The 17,521-nt window shown below is 43.2% G+C and overlaps 1 protein-coding gene across 1 annotated transcript in view; it reads right to left on the bottom strand.

Annotated features, from left to right (window-relative positions):
* The window catches only part of LOC126267346 (E3 ubiquitin-protein ligase MYCBP2), a 1,244,949-nt gene that overhangs the window by 476,618 nt on the left and 750,810 nt on the right, over positions 1-17,521 (bottom strand). The gene's annotated exons all lie outside the window — the stretch shown is intronic.

The raw sequence follows: 17,521 nt of genomic DNA, 5'->3' as shown, positions 1-17,521 counted from the left end.
AAATTGTAAAACCACAATATTCAATATTGGAAACGAAATATGTTTCGCACCGAAAGCTACACTGTCCCAGGCACACATAAAAGCCGCACAGCTGAATCAGCCCAATATTCCTGTTATATGACTGCGACTTCGACCAGAAACGTCAAGTGGCAGGAGCGGTGCCCTAACGCTTCTAACCAACTGTGCCACCAGTAAGCCACTCGATGAATTCTCAGCGCGTTAGAGAAGCCAACAGCTCTTCCGATTCTTGCCTAGGATCAGGAAATATATAGTAGGGAAAACTAAGTGCAGAAATATGCAATATTCGCAACTGAGAACCCACAATGGCTGAGGCCGGTTGAGCATTAGAGGCAGTGGAGTGTCAACGTTAGGTGCGGGGTTATTGGAGGCTATGTGACTGGTCCTTACTTCGTGGAAGAAACCTTAACGGGTTAAACAAGCGGACAATTTCTTATTGAAATGCCACCGACTCTTGTTGAGGAATTCCCACTTGAAATACGGCACATTATCGTGGTTCCAGCACGATGGGTGCCCGGCTCGCAACTCGCCTGTGGCTTGGAAAGCACTCATGCAGCTCGTTCCTGGTCGTTGGATAGGGCGTAAAGGTGTTAATAGATGGCCTCGACGTTAGCCTGATCTGACGTCGCTGGTCTTCTTTTCCGCGACTAATTCGAAGTCTGTGTACAGGATCCGACGACCCAAGAGGATTTAAAACAGTGTATCTTTGCAGAATGTCCAATGATATCAAAGAAATGTCATCAGAGTGTCCAGAAATCCTTTCACCAGCAACGAGAAACGTGTTTTGCAGAAGACGGTGGGCACTTAGAACACTTGATGATATAAACGGAAATTTAAGGACGTTTTTGGGACCCCATTCTTTTCTGATTTCCTTTTTGTTTTTGTTGTTGTTGTAATTCTGTAGTGTAAGCGTATATTTTTACATTAACCTCACGACGGAAATGGATTAAATAACATTTTTATTCTTTCATTCCTAGTTTTACCAATCCGTTCAATTTCCGACGTGAATGTTCCATTCCAGGCTATGGCAGAAAGAAGACAAGAACTGTTGCGGCAGTTCGCTGGTGAATCATCTTCAGACGCCACGTCCTTTGCCTCCCAGTTGGTGTGTCAGCTCAGCCACATGTAGTCGAGCCTAACACCTACCTGTTTTAAATTAAGAGAGCCTGAAGCGACATTCCGTATAACAACTCCAACTTCCGCACATTACTGCACATTTCATATTCGAAAAAGATAAATCCTAAGTTATAAATATTGTAATTTTACCGAAACTAGTAATCAAATTGGGAAGAGTGAAGCGTAATTGCATCTATCTCTGTTGAAACTACAATACCATCAACAGAAATTACAGTAGTTTCATTTTAAAGGTCAAGTTGATACCGATATACCTGTAATTAATAGGCATATATATTTACGAAAAGAGACTCTAAGTTATTTAGTAAGGACTTTTTCACAAATCATTTACATGAAAACAGGATTACGATACCTCAAACGGTGAGGTGAACAGCTAAGCTGACTAACCCTATATACAGAAGCTGTCATTAATATTTTCGACGTAAACTGAGTGGCTACGTATGAAACATACGGAAATATGTTCCGCATCAGTTGAGAGATAGCTGACTAATAACAAAAAGTCATGGAATGGCTGTAAAATGTTAATTAAAATATTTTTGAAAAAATTAATTTGGTAAGGTCGAAGAGGAATGAATTCTTAATATGCGGCCTTGGAAGAACATGACATCAGTTAACTGCTGATGAATCTACCGGATTGTACGGTCGTGGTCTATGACACTTTTTCGATCCTGATGTTTCGTCCAGAGTTGTGCTGGATATCTTCAAAGCTGCTCCTGCTGGGTGTTACCGAGGTCGAGCGGAACAAGGAGCATCTCTGATGTCCAGTGGACGAAACGCCAGGAACGAAAGAGTTTCAAGGACTACGACCGTACAACCCGGAAGATCCTCAGCAGCTGAGACATGCAGTTCTGCAAGCTGTCATTGTACGACGACATGAGTTCTCTTGTGTAAATGTGAGTTGGGTGTGGTATGACACGACTCGTCTTTTCCTGCCCACTAGGAGTTACGTCTTGTCGCGTGGTCTGCAAGGTGAAAGTGGGACGCAAGTGTACAAACAAGTTGTTCGAACAGCGATTCTTGTCATTTTTCAGCATGCCAAGGGTTGCAGTCAGAGAGCTGTTGCAGTTTTGTTGTATACAGGATGTTACAAAAAGGTACGCCCAAACTTTCAGGAAACATTCCTCACACACAAATAAAGAAAAGATGTTATATGGACATGTGTCCGGAAACGCTTAATTTCCATGTTAGAGCTCATTTTAGTTTCGTCATTATGCACTGTACTTCCTCGATTCACCGCCAGTTGGCCCAATTGAAGGAAGGTAATGTCGACTTCGGTGCTTGTGTTGACATGCGACTCATTGCTCTACAGTACTAGCATCAAGCACATCAGTACGTAGCATCAACAGGTTAGTGTTCATCACGAACGTGGTTTTGCAGTCAGAGCAATGTTTACAAATTCGGAGTTGGCAGATGCCCATTTGATGTATGGATTAGCACGGGGCAATAGCCGTGGCGCGGTACGTTTGTATCGAGACAGATTTCCAGAAAGAAGGTGTCCCGACAGGAAGACGTTCGAAGCAATTGATTGGCGTCTTAGGGACCACGGAACATTCCAGCTTATGACTCGCGACTGGGGAAGACCTAGAACGACGAGGACATCTGCAATGGACGAGACAATTCTTCGTGCGGTTGACGATAACCCTAATGCAGCGTCAGAGAAGTTGCTACTGTAAAAGGTAACGTTGACCACGTCACTGTATGGAGAGTACCACGGGAGAACCAGTTGTTTCCGTACGATGTACAGCGTGTGCAGGCACTATCAGCAGCTGATTGGCCTCCACGGGTACACTTCTGCGAATGGTTCATCCAACAATGTGTCAATCCTCATTTCAGTGCAAATGTTCTGTTGCTGTGTGTTTCCATTCCATGATTAATTTGATTTGAAGAGAAGTAATAGAATGAGCTCTAACATGGAAAGTAAGCGTTTCCGGACACATGTCCACATAACATATTTTCTTTCTTTGTGTGTGAGGAATGTTTCCTGAAAGTTTGGCCGTACCTTTTTGTAACACCCTGTACACCTGGAAGAACGGTTGAGGATATTGTAAGAAAATTAGAGAAAGAGGATCGCACAGAATCTGTCACTCAGAAAGGGTAGTTGAGGAAGCTAACAAACAGAAGTAAGAAGACGATTACTAATAAGAAAGATTAAACAGAATCTTCGATTTAGAGCGGCTGCAGTTACAAACTGGCTACTACACGAATGTGGTAAGCAAGTATGTGAATCAAGAGTGTGGAGAAATAAGAGAAAAAATAGAGTACAATGAAAGAGTGACAAGAAAATAGATAAACCGAGGCAAAAGGTTCAAGTCCTCAAGCGTCCCCTGACCAAAGCGTCAGAATGGTGGAATTACATTTGCCGATAACAGCAAATTAAACATTTTTCAATAGACATAAGAGCTGTGGTGTGTCGAAAACCAAATGACGAGCTTGAGGCTGAACATTTCCAAGCTACTGTGAAACACGACGGGGGCGAATGTTTTGGTATGAGGCATTATTTCGTCATCTGATGCTGGAGAGATTACTGCCATTGATAGTACGTTAACAAGGGAGGGTATATCCTACATCTGAAGAAAAATTTATACATGATTGTCGAAAAGTTGAGGATTTGGTCTACATTCAAATTTTTTCAAGATAATGACGTACACGCCGTTCCTATGTATGTTGTATACACTGTCCAGTCACAGAAGCGTGACAGCCTGTAAAATGCCTGAATATGGTTCCGAAGCACAGATGCACACTTATATTGATCCATTGTGCTGTCCAGAATAACCAGGTCACTCAGGCAATGCCACGACAACATTTTCCAGACCGTAACGCTTCCTTCTCCGGCTTGGACCCTTCTGACGATTGTTGCAGGGTGTCTGCATTCAGACGTTTCACGCCACACACGCCAACGGTCGACTGTCCAATGCAGCACAAGACGTGGTTTATCTGAAAAGGCCACTTGTCGTTACTTAGTGGACGTCCAGTTGCGCCACTGGCGGGCAAATTCCAGCCTTCGTTGCCGATGAAGAGCAGTCTGCATGGGTGGATGAACCAGGAGCCTGCTGCCCATACGCAGCAACGTTCGCTGAACGGCCGTTGAAGAAACACTATTAGTGGCCTCCTGGTACATCTGAGCGGTCAGTTGCTCAACAGTGGCACATATATTCTCCCGTTCACATCTCCGCAACCGTCGTTCACCCGTCTAATAACGAGGGTCACTCCAAAAGAAATGCACACTATTTTTTTTTAAATCCATATTTTATTCTACATGTTTGAAAGTTTTAAAGTGTGTAGATACATCCTTTGGGAACAATATTTTCATTTCTCCACATAATTTCCATCCCTCTCAACTGCCTTACGCCATCTTGGAACCAGCGCCTGTATACCCGCACGATAAAATTCTGGACCAACCTGTTCGAGCCACTGTTTGGCAGCGTGCACAAGGGAGTCATCGTCTTCAAACCTTGTCCCACGAAGACAGTCTTTCAGTTTCCCAAAGAGATGATAGTCACATGGAGCCAGGTCAGGAGTGTAAGGCGGGGTGCTTCAGTGTTGTCCATCAGTGTTTTGTGATCGCTTCCATGATTTTTTGACTGACACTTTCAGTATTCTGCGAACACTTCCTTTCCCCACCCCAACGTAGCGTGACAATTCGTTCACTGTGATGCGTCTGTCAGCAATCACAAATTCGTTAACTCTCTGCACATTGTCTGGAGTGTGTGCAGTACGAGGCCTGCCGCTGCGAGGGCAGTCCTTAATACTGCCGTGCCTACTTTCATCACGTAACCTGTTTGCCCACCGACTAACTGTACTGCGATCAATAGCAGCATCTCCACACACCTTTTTCAATCTCTTGTGGATGTTTCCCACTGTCTCGTTTTCACAGCACAGGAATTCTATGACAGCATCGCCCGTGGTGGACCGGAGTTTTCTCTGCCTCGTGATGGCTGGGTGTTGTGTGATGTCCTTAGGTTAGTTAGGTTTAAGTAGTTCTAAGTTCTAGGGGACTGATGACCATAGATGTTAAGTCCCATAGTGCTCAGAGCGCACCGCAGTTGCCTCGGCACCGTTTTTGGGTTGCCTCGCGCGCTATACTTAAACCGCGGCGACACACGAACAGTTTGCAAACGTGGTCCTTTTGGACGTCTGATAAATCGCTCAGTTTCTCCGCTAGGACAAGATACATCGCTTCGTTTCTGTATTACGACAACGGCGGCACTGTTTCGCGTTCTCCCGACAAGCTTTTATACCCTGCACTGCTAGTGCTACCATCGTTAAGTCCATGAGTGGTCATTGCATATCGACGTCGAACATAGGCGGTAGTCACATAAATGTGACTGGACCGTATACATGTGACATTAAAAAACTAAATTACTAAAACCAGAGGTATGGCCGAATCTTGATGACAGTCTCTGAACTTAAGATCCCCTACTCCAGTCCACCTAGTGTGATTTAAGGAATAAGGAACACATACGTGTTGTTGTTGTTGTCTTCAGTCCTGAGACTGGTTTGATGCAGCTCTCCATGCTACTCTATCCTGTGCAAGCTGCTTCATCTCCCAGTATCTACTGCAACCTACATCCTTCTGAATCTGCTTAGTGTACTCATCTCTCGGTCTCCCTCTACGATTTTTACCCTCCACGCTGCCCTCCAATGCTAAATTTGTGATCCCTTGATGCCTCAAAACATGTCCTACCAACCGATCCCTTCTTCTAGTCAAGTTGTGCCACAAACTTCTCTTCTCCCCAATCCTATTCAATACCTCCTCATTAGTTACGTGCTCTATCCACCTTACCTTCAGTATTCTTCTGTAGCACCACATTTCGAAAGCTTCTATTCTCTTCTTGTCCAAACTAGTTATCGTCCATGTTTCACTTCCATACATGGCTACACTCCAAACAAATACTTTAAGAAACGACTTCCTGATACATAAATCTATATTCGATGTTAACAAATTTCTCTTCTTCAGAAACGCTTTCCTTGCCATTGCCAGTCTACATTTTATATCCTCTCTACTTCGACCATCATCAGTTATTTTACTTCCTAAATAGCAAAACTCCTTTACTACTTTAAGTGTCTCATTTCCTAGTCTAATTCCCTCAGCATCACCCGATTTAATTTGACTACATTCCATTATCCTCGTTTTGCTTTTGTTAATGTTCATCTTATATCCTCCTTTCAAGACACTGTCCATTCCGTTCAACTGCTCTTCCAAGTCCTTTGCCGTCTCTGACAGAATTACAATGTCATCGGCGAACCTCAAAGTTTTTACTTCGTCTCCATGAATTTCAATACCTACTCCAAATTTTTCTTTTGTTTCCTTTACTGCTTGCTCAATATACAGATTGAATAACATCGGGGAGAGGCTACAACCCTGTCTCACTCCTTTCCCAACCACTGCTTCCCTTTCATGCCCCTCGACTCTTATGACTGCCATCTGGTTTCTGTACAAATTATAAATAGCCTTTCGCTCCCTGTATTTTACCCCTGCCACCTTTAGAATTTGAAAAAGAGTATTCCAGTCAACATTGTCAAAAGCTTTCTCTAAGTCTACAAATGCTAGAAACGTAGGTTTGCCTTTTCTTAATCTTTCTTCTAAGATAAGTCGTAAGGTCAGTATTGCCTCACGTGTTCCAACATTTCGACGGAATCCAAACTGATCCTCCCCGAGGTCTGCATCTACCAGTTTTTCCATTCGTCTGTAAAGAATTCGCGTTAGTATTTTGCAGCCGTGGCTTATTAAACTGATAGTTCGGTAATTTTCACATCTGTCAGCACCTGCTTTCTTTGGGATTGGAATTATTATATTCTTCTTGAAGTCTGAGGGTATTTCACCTGTCTCATACATCTTGCTCACCAGCTGGTAGAGTTTTGTCATGACTGGCTCTCCCAAGGCCGTCAGTAGTTCTAATGGAATGTTGTCTACTCCGGGGGCCTTGTTTCGACTCAGGTCTTTCAGTGCTCTGTCAAACTCTTCACGCAGTATCATATCTCCCATTTCGTCTTCATCTACATCCTCTTCCATTTCCATAATATTGTCCTCAAGTACATCGCCCTTGTATAAACCTTCTATATACTCCTTCCACCTTTCTGCCTTCCCTTCTTTGCTTAGAACTGGGCTGCCATCTGAGCTCTTGATATTCATACACGTGGTTCTCCTTTCTCCAAAGGTCTCTTTAATTTTCCTGTAGGCAGTATCTATCTTACCCCTAGTGAGATAAGCTTCTACATCCTTACATTTGTCCTCTAGCCATCCCTGTTTAGCCATTTTGCACTTCCTGTCGATCTCATTTTTGAGACGTTTGTATTCCTTTTTGCCTGCTTCATTTACTGCATTTTTATATTTTCTCCTTTCATCAATTAAATTCAATATTTCTTCTGTTACCCAAGGATTTCTAGCAGCCCTCGTCTTTGTACCTACTTTATTCTCTGCTGCCTTCACTACTACATCCCTCAGAGCTACCCATTCTTCTTCTACTGTATTTCTTTCCCCTATTCCTGTCAATTGTTCCCTTATGCTCTCCCTGAAACTCTGTACAACCTCTGGTTCTTTCAGTTTATCCAGGTCCCATCTCCTTAATTTCCCACATTTTTGCAGTTTCTTCAGTTTTAATCTACAGGTCATAACCAATAGATTGTGGTCAGAGTCCACATCTGCCCCTGGAAATGTCTTACAACTTAAAACCTGGTTCCTAAATCTCTGTCTTACCATTATATAATCTATCTGATACCTTTTAGTATCTCCAGGGTTCTTCCACGTATACAACCTTCTTTCATGATTCTTAAACCAAGTGTTAGCTATGATTAAGTTGTGCTCTGTGCAAAATTCTACTAGGCGGCTTCCTCTTTCATTTCTTAGCCCCAATCCATATTCACCTATTATGTTTCCTTCTCTCCCTTTTCCTACACTCGAATTCCAGTCACCCATTACTATTAAATTTTCGTCTCCCTTCACTATCTGAATAATTTCTTTTATTTCATCGTACATTTCTTCAATTTCTTCATCATCTGCAGAGCTAGTTGGCATATAAACTTGTACTACTGTAGTAGGTGTGGGCTTCGTATCTATCTTGGCCACAATAATGCGTTCACTATGCTGTTTGTAGTAGCTTACCCGCATTCCTATTTTCCTATTCATTATTAAACCTACTCCTGCATTACCCCTATTTGATTTTGTGTTTATAACCCTGTAGTCACCTGACCAGAAGTCTTGTTCCTCCTGCCACCGAACTTCACTAATTCCCACTATATCTAACTTTAACCTATCCATTTCCCTTTTTAAATTTTCTAACCTACCTGCCCGATTAAAGGATCTGACATTCCACGCTCCGATCCGTAGAACGCCAGTTTTCTTTCTCCTGATAACGACATCCTCCTGAGTAGTCCCCGCCCGGAGATCCGAATGGGGGACTATTTTACCTCCGGAATATTTTACCCAAGAGGATGCCATCATCATTTAATCATACAGTAAAGCTGCATGTCCTCGGGATAAATTACGGCTGTAGTTTCCCTAATATTATTCCAGCAGCACGCTCTCGCCTCATATTTACAGGGTGGCGGACGAAATGTGCTACCAATTGTTTCTTTCACAATTCACAACACACATATCCCGCTGGGATGTCTACAGCAGTACCAGCAGAGCTTGTAAAAACAAATGGGTTACGAAATGACGTGTAATTCACGATACTGCCGCTAGGAGACTAGTAAGCAGCAATGGCTGACAATGGAAGACTGACGACACAGCAACGATCGGCAATTGTGTTACTTTTTCATGAAACGAATAGCCTTGTTGTGACTCAGAGGCGTTTTCGACAACAGTTTAATACACGTTGGGTCCCTTGCAAGAAGACCATCCACAGGTTGTACAATAAATTTGTACAGGAAGGAACAGTACTGGAAGCGAAGTGACCTCGGCCTAAGCCTGTTTGTTCGCCGGAGAATATTTGTAAGTAGGCTGCTTAGTTTTTTTTATTGGTAACGCCACATAGCGCTTTGTATAAAAATCACTGGCTGTGCTGTGTGCACTCTGTGGCTAGCTTGCATTGTTGTCTGCCATTGTAGTGTTGGGCAGTTGGCTGTTAACAGTGCGTAGTGTTGCGCAGTTGGAGGTGAGCCGCCAGCAGTGGTGGATGTGGGGAGAGAAATGGCGGAGTTTTGAAATTTGTAAGACTGGATGTCATGAACTGCTATATATATTATGACTTTTGAACACTATTAAGGTAAATACATTGTTTGTTCTCTATCAAAATCTTTCATTTGCTCACTATGCCTATCAGTAGCTAGTGTCTTCAGTAGTTTGAATCTTTTATTTAGCTGGCAGTAGTGGCGCTCGCTGTATTGCAGTAGTTCGAGTAACGAAGATTTTTGGTGAGATAAGTGATTTGTGAAAGGTATAGGTTAATGTTAGTCAGGGCCATTCTTTTTTAGGGATTTTTGGAAGTCAGATTGCGTTGCGCTAAAAAATATTGTGAGTCAGTTTAAGCACAGTCATGTATAATTTTTCTAAGGGGACGTTTCATTTTGATGTGGTACGAGTTGCTGTACAGAGAAGTCCCGGGAAATCGTGTAGAAAAGCAGCAGTGCAACTGGGAATATCTAGACGCTCCGTTCAACGCATTCTTAAAAGTAACCTCCATATGTACCCATACGAGATGACCTGTGCACAGAAGCTCACTGAAGAACACAAGCAGCAGAGACTACTGTTTGCTCAGTGGGCGGAGGATAGGGAAGAAACTCTCAACAACGTTTGGTTTTCAGACGAGGCGCATTTTCATTTAGACGGTGTGGCTAACAAACAAAATGTACGCTTTTGGGCCACTGAAAACCCACAAGTGCTTCGTGAACGATAACATTATGCTCCGAGGACTACAGCGTGGACAGCAATTTCCAGTCACAGACTTATTGGACCCTTTTTCTTTGAAGAAACTGTGAAGAACGAGCGTTATTTTAGCATGCTTCGCAGTAACTTCATTCCACAGCTTCTTGCTACTGCCTTGCCTTTCAACACGCAGTGGTTCGTGCAAGATGGAGCAAAGCCACATACTGCAAACTCTGTATTGGAGTTTTTGCACGAGCATTTCGACATGCGGATCATTTCACTCAGGTTTCCAGGTCGCTTCAATGACGGGCAAAATTGGCCCCCCAACAGTCCAGACCTCCATCCATGTGACTTTTTTCTTTGGGGGTACCTACAGGAAAAAAATTTCCCGTAATGTCCATGTGATTTAATGGAGCTCAGAAGACTTATTCTTCAAGCTTGTAGTGAAATTACCGAAGACATGTGCCGTAGGATAATCACTAACTTCAGTGTTCGTTTGAAGAAAGTTAGGAAACGAAATGCTGGACATATTGAGCATGTGCTGAGTTAGAACAAATCACCAAGGACGGCTCTTGATCGTAGTATATGTTCCTTTCAGATTGTATTGACAATACAGTTTATATTCAAAAACAAAATGGTAACACATTTCGTGCGCCACCCTGTACGTCAAGTGATGTTACTAACACAGACCGTGCGAATTTTTGAGTATTGGTGTCAATGGACGCAACAGGAGAGCTCTGTGTGACTTAGCCGCCGTAACAAGTGGTCGTGAATGTAGGCAGCAGATGCGGCTGCCAGCCACAGGCGATTGGCATTCTGGGCAGCGACCACATCTGGCAAACACTATGCCGAGGCACGTCAGCGCGGAGGCTGCCGCTTCGCTATGTCCAGCGCATCACACATGCGGACAAGCTATGCGTTCCCACGCCACTGGCTTCAAATCCGCTTCTATCTCCTCCCTACACATCTACATCTATTCGCCGTAAGCGACCTTCTGGTGTATACCAATCACTTCCCCGTTCCACCACTTCCTGTTCAGCTCGCGAGTCGTACGCGGGAGGTGTTGGTACGTCTCCCAGTGAGCACGAATTTGTCTTATTTTAGCTTCTCGAACTTTTCACCAGATACAAAGTGCTACCCCAAATTTCCGAGGATACCGCAGTAAAACTGAGAAAGCTTACCTTACCTTTTAATTTCCGCTGTCACTTTCGAAGTCATTCCCATGCGCTTGTGTGTGCAACGCTTTCAGCGATTCTCCCGTTCTTCGAAGCAGTGAGGAAAGTCTTCTAGGTAAATCGAATTAAAAATTAGTTGCGAAACGCTTGATTCACGTCTACCGAGTCAAAATGACGCCCTGTAGATCTGTTTCATTTTAAGGAAGAGGAAGACATCGCAAAGGACTACATCAGGGGTGTAGGGTAGATGGCCGGCGTTTGTCATGTTGTCTGCTCTGCAAGAATTCCCTCACAATGAGCGCGATTTGTTGAGTTGGACTGTCATGATGCACCAACCAGTCTTTGTTGTCCCATCTCTCAGGCAGTTTGCGTCCAATACATTTCCTCAGTTTCCTCAAAACAGTACAGTAGAACTTCCCTATTGCTGTCTGAGCACATGGAGGAAATCCGTTATAGATAACTGCATGAGGATAAAAAAAATGTTTGCTCTAACTACTGCTTATAGCAGAAGACGGTGAGGATGATTTAACCAATTAGCAATGGAATACAGAAACTTAGGATTAAAGATTAATTATCAGAAAACAGAATACCTTACATGATGCAGATGGCTTATACATAGGGGGAAAGAAACTTAAGAAGGTCAATACTGTCTATTATTTGGGATCCATTTTAGAGATGGAGGGAAAATCAGAGGTAGAAATTGATGAAAGAATTAGCAGTGGAAAGGTCATTGAGATGCTCAACGCAACCTTATGAAGCAGAAATGTAAGATGGCCAATCAAAAAAAATCTTAAATAAATCGATACTAGAGAGCATAGTTACGTATGGAATGGAGACTTGGACTACTAATCTGAAACAAAAAAAGAGTGCAAGCAGTAGAAATGAACTTCTGGAAAGTAAGAAGCGACGAAATAATAAAGAGAATGGAAATAAGAGAAAGAATACATGACGTGATGGATAGAAGGAAGTTACAATGGCACGGGCAAGTAAGAAGAAAGCAGGAAGACAGAATTCCGAAAATGATCCTGAAATGGGGACCGGAGAGAAAGAAGAGAAGAGGACGCCCTATGACCATCTGTCTCTAAAATTTACGACTAATATTGAGAAGAGATACAAGATCGAAATACCTGGAGGGACATCGTGAGGAGATAAATTAGCATCTTATTTAACAGATGTGATAATTTCCGGGTTCCCGCATCTCGTGGTCGTGCGGTAGCGTTCTCGCTTCCCACGCCCGGGTTCCCGGGTTCGATTCCCAGCGGGGTCAGGGATTTTCTCTGCTTCGTGATGGCTGGGTGTTGTGTGATGTGCTTAGGTTAGTTAGGTTTAAGTAGTTCTAAGTTCTACTGGACTGATGACCATCGATGTTAAGTCCCATACTGCTCAGAGCCATCTGAACCATTTTTGAATTTACGGGTATTTGTTACGCTGGAGAAAAACCTTTGTATAATGGAAAATCCCAATAAATAAAATAAAAATAAAAATGTTTGCACTGATTGACATTTCTGCGAACTCGGCGCGCTTTTTTGGGCCGCGGAGAGGGTGGTGTCTTTCACTGCGAAAATTTCTGTATTGTTTCAGGGTAATAGTCGTACATCCATGATTCACCTGCAGCTATGACCCTGGACAGGAAATCTGTATCATTTCGAACTGTTGTTTGCAGTTCAGGGCACACCTGACCCAGATGTTCCCACTGGTTGGACTTCAAAACACGCGGAACGAACTTCTCTGCGTTTCGTCTCGTGTTCAATTAATCAACTAGAATGCGTTGACATGTATTGTGTGAAATTCTAACGATTCCACAACAACGTGAATTGTCTATCTTCTATCCTTCTGGATGACCAGGCCCACTTTCACGATCGTTTTCAGAGTTATGTATGAAGATGGACACTCCAACTGTTTGTCATACTTTACAGACTTCCAGCCACCTTAAATCGCTTAAGGTACTCAAATTTTGTTTGGCTGAAAGCTGGCTCACAAAAAAACTGTTCCTTTGCATGCGGTGGCTTCCGGCTGCAGTTTTGCCGAGTTTAAAACAAAACTCAATTCAGAACCTGTTTTTCTTTACATTAGGCTTTGTAAAATTTGCAGCCATCGTAAAACATACTGCATTACACAGTTAGATAAGGGAAAGGATGAGCGAATGAGTAAAAATGAAGGGTCCCCAAAAGGTTCCAGTCACAAGTGAACTACTTCACAAAGAGGAATGAGTTTGTCCATCTCTACCATCCTTCCGATGCATTTCGCGAGGAAGCGCACCACCCCGCGACCCTACGACAAGATAGCAGTGCCCACTGCCGTGTCGCACTTAATCTGCTCAAAGCAACAATAGAAATAAAATATGGATTGGATAATTTACTGGAATGAAGGCCCATCCTTATAAGTTCAAAAATGATACGTTACAATTGTTATTGGAAATTGGAAATTTGGGGTAAGTTCTATGGGACCAAACTGCAGAGATCATCGGTCCCTAAACTTACACACTACTTAATCTAACTTAAAGTAACTTACGCTAAGGACAACACACACACCCACGCCCTAGGGGGACTCGAGCCTCTGATGGGATGATTTTTATTGTTTCAGTCACTTTTTACTAATATTTATTAGCATGACGCGTATAGGCAACAAGCTGCCATTATCAGGTGCGGAAGAGCAGGAGGCAGACTGAGATTTCGTAGCAAGAATCTTAAGGAAATGTATCTCATGCGCGAAAGAAGTAGCTAACAAGCTGCTTGTTGGATAGGCTCTTGGGCAGCGTTTATCAGTCTAGGACCCTTAACAGGCAGAAGTAATAGAAGAGACAGCGAAGATGCAACAAAGATCGGGAATGTTTAGTCGGCGCGAGAGCGTTACAGAGAAACTCAACAAACTCCAGTGGTAGGCGCTACAAGAGGGGCGTTGTGGCTCACAGAGAAGTTTATTATTGAAATTTCGAAAGAATATTTTCCGAGAAGAGGGATCAGTTAGTGGTACCACAAGAATCCTCCGCCACGCAACGTCAGACGCCTTGTGAAGTACTGATATAGCCGGCCGCTGTGGCCGAGCGGTTCTAGGCGCTTCAGTTTGGAACCGCGCGATCGCACGGCCGCAGGTTCTAATCCTGCCTCGAGCATGGATGTGTGTGATGTCCTTAGATTAGTTAGGTTTAACCATTTATGAATACTGATGTAGATGTGGATTACAGTTACATGTACATAAGTCAATATAACTGCTCGTTTTGTATTATTATTATTTAAATACACACCTTAAAGTGTTCAGCCACAGCCATCATCAGGATCGGTCAGATAAACAGAACAAATGAAAAGTAATATTTCTGCCACAATTATTATAATACATTGTACTGGTATGTTTTCGTTTCGTTCTATACAACGTAATTCTCGAAGAAATATTACTTCTTATTTGTTCTGTTTATCTGACAGTTTCTGATGATCACTGTGGCCGAAACGCGTCGAGGTTTATATTCAAAAAAATTAAAATATAAACTGCGTTGATGACGGACAATTATACTGACTAGTGATAATAATCATTGACTCGTGTACTACTTTTATGTCATGTAAACAAAAAATACGTACATTACATTAATTTGATGTACGACGAGAAAATAATGCTCATTGTACTTCAGATTATAGATAAGCTAGAAGCAAATAATGTTCGTAATACTTCAAATTAATGTAATGCACAATCAGCGGTATTTGACCTTATTATGGCAGTTTGTTTCTGAAACGTTACGTGCTAATAAATATTAGTAAAAAGTGGATGAAGCAGTATAAATTATTTCATAAACTACTACACATTGTTTACAAACGCTCAAGTCAAAATTAAGATTTGATTTCATTTAGAATATTTTTTTGCTCGAATTCACACGGCGCCATCGTTAATCAGTTAAGAGAATTTATATGAACCGCTCGCAGCCCGTTGCCAGGGAGCTAGGTGTGGCGCCCAGATCTGGAGAGATGGGGCGGCAGCTGCGGCAGGGAAGGGGTGTCCGGTCGGCCAAGCGGGTGCAGACGGCGGCGGCGACGGCAGCTGCGTTTCATTGAGGCGACCGCCGGCCGGTGGGCCACGGAAATAGCCGCCTCGCCTCGCCTCGCCGCGGTATTTTTGGTGGCGCTGGCCGCGGGACTCGCCGTTTCACGTGGAGCGCACCAGACACGCGGCCGCCCTCCACGCGCGGGCCTCGTCATTGTCCGGCCGCCGGTGCGCGGTCTGCCCGCAGGGTACTCACCCACCGACGATGACAATCAAACATACTGTACTTCGACTCAGTCATCCTCCCAGTTACCATACCGTCGGAAACCACTCCAACAGATCCCCAGACAACTGATGCCCTCGTGAAAAACGACTACAAATTTTTAATCGACTTGCAACTTCGAATCCATCAAGTCCCACCTACCACTCAGAAGAAACAGCCTCAAATCTAGATGACCATCCAACCATATCAGAGAAGAAATGTGTTGCTCTCAAAAGACATGAAGCTACTTCTATCTTGTAACACCCCAACTTGCCATGATTGTAGTCTACAGGGTGGTCCATTGATATTGACCGGGCCAAATATATCACGAAATAAGCGTCAAACGAAAAAACTACAAAGAAAAAAACTTGTCTACCTTGAACGGGGAAACCAGATGGTGCTATGGTTCGTCCGCTAGATGGCGCTGCCATAAGTCAAATGGATTTCAACTGCGTTTTTTTTTTTTTAAATAGGAATCCCATTTTTTTTTATTACATATTCGTGTAGTACGTAAAGAAATATGAATGTTTTAGTTGGACCACTTTTTTCGCTTTGTGATACATGGCGCTGTAATAGTCACAAACACATGGCTCACAATTTTAGACGAACAGTTGGTAACAGGAGGCTTATTAAATTAAAATACAGAACGTTGGTACGTTTGAACATTTTATTTCGGTTGTTCTAATGTGATACATGTACCGCTGTGAACTTATCATTTCTGAGAACGCATGCTCTTACAGCGTGATTACCTGTAAATACCACATTAATGCAATAAATGCTCATAATGATGCCCGTCAACCTCAATGCATTTGGCAATACAGTACGTGTAACGACATTCCTCTCAACAGCAAGTAGTTCGCCTTCCGTAATGTTCCCACATGCATTGACAAAGCGCGGACGCATGTTGTCAGGCGTTGTTGGTAGATCACGATAGCAAATATCCTTCAACTTTCCCCACAGAAAGAAATTCGGAGACGTCACATCCGGTGAACGTGCGGGCCATGGTATGGTGCTTCGATGTCCAATCCACCTGTCATGAAATATGCTATTCAATACCGCTTCAACCGCACGCGAGATTTCTGCCGGACATCCATCATGTTGGAAGTACATCGCCATTCTGTCATGCAGTGAAACATCTTGTAGTAACATCGGTAGAACTTTACGTAGGAAATCAGCATACATTGCACCATTTAGATTGCCATCGATAAAATGGGGGCCAATTATCCTTCCTCCCATAATGTCGCACCATACATTAACCCGCCAAGGTCGCTAATGTTCCACTTGTCGCAGCCATCGTGAATTTTCCGTTGCCCAATAGTACACATTATGCCGCTTTACGTTACCGCTGTTGATGAATGACGCTTCGTCGCTAAATACAACGCGTGCAAAAAATCTGTCATCGTCCCGTAATTTCTCTTGTGCCCAGTGGCAGAACTGTACACGACGCTCAAAGTCGTCGCCATGCAATTCCTGGTGCATAGAAATATGGTACGGGTGCAATCGATGTTGATGTAGCATTCTCAACACCGACGTTTTTGAGATTCCCGATTCTCGCACAATTTGTCTGTTACTGATGTGCAGATTAGCCACGACAGCAGCTAAAACACCTACTTGGGCATCATCATTTGTTGCAGGTCGTGGTTCACGTTTCACACGTGGCTGAACACCTCATGTTTCCGTAAATAATGTAACTATCCGGCGAACGGTGCGGACACTTGGATGATGTCGTCCAGGACACCGAGTAGCATACATAGCACATGCCCGTTGGGCATTTTGATTACAATAGTCATACGTCAACACGATATCGACCTTTTCCGAAATTGGTAAACGTTCAATTTTAACACGGGTAATGTATCACGAAGAAAATATCGTTCGCACCACCTACTTATACGTTTGTGACTATTACAGCGCCATCTGTCACAAAGCGAAAAAAGTGGTCCAACTAAAACATTCATATTTCTTTACGTACTACAGGAATATGTAATAAAAATGGTGGTTTCTATTTTTTTTAAAAACGCAGTTGATATCCATTTGACCTATGGCAGTGCCATCTAGCGGGCCAACCATAGCGCCTTCTGGTTTCCACCTTCAAGCTAGACGAGTTTCGTTCTTTGTATAGTTTTTTCGTTTGCTGCTTATTTCGTGAGCTATTTGGCC

Source organism: Schistocerca gregaria, chromosome 4 (genome assembly GCF_023897955.1).
Source record: "Schistocerca gregaria isolate iqSchGreg1 chromosome 4, iqSchGreg1.2, whole genome shotgun sequence".
NCBI classification, from domain to species: Eukaryota; Metazoa; Arthropoda; class Insecta; order Orthoptera; family Acrididae; genus Schistocerca; species Schistocerca gregaria.
The sequence above is the reverse complement of the archived record's forward strand: the minus strand, read 5'-3'. Positions and strand labels throughout refer to the sequence as shown.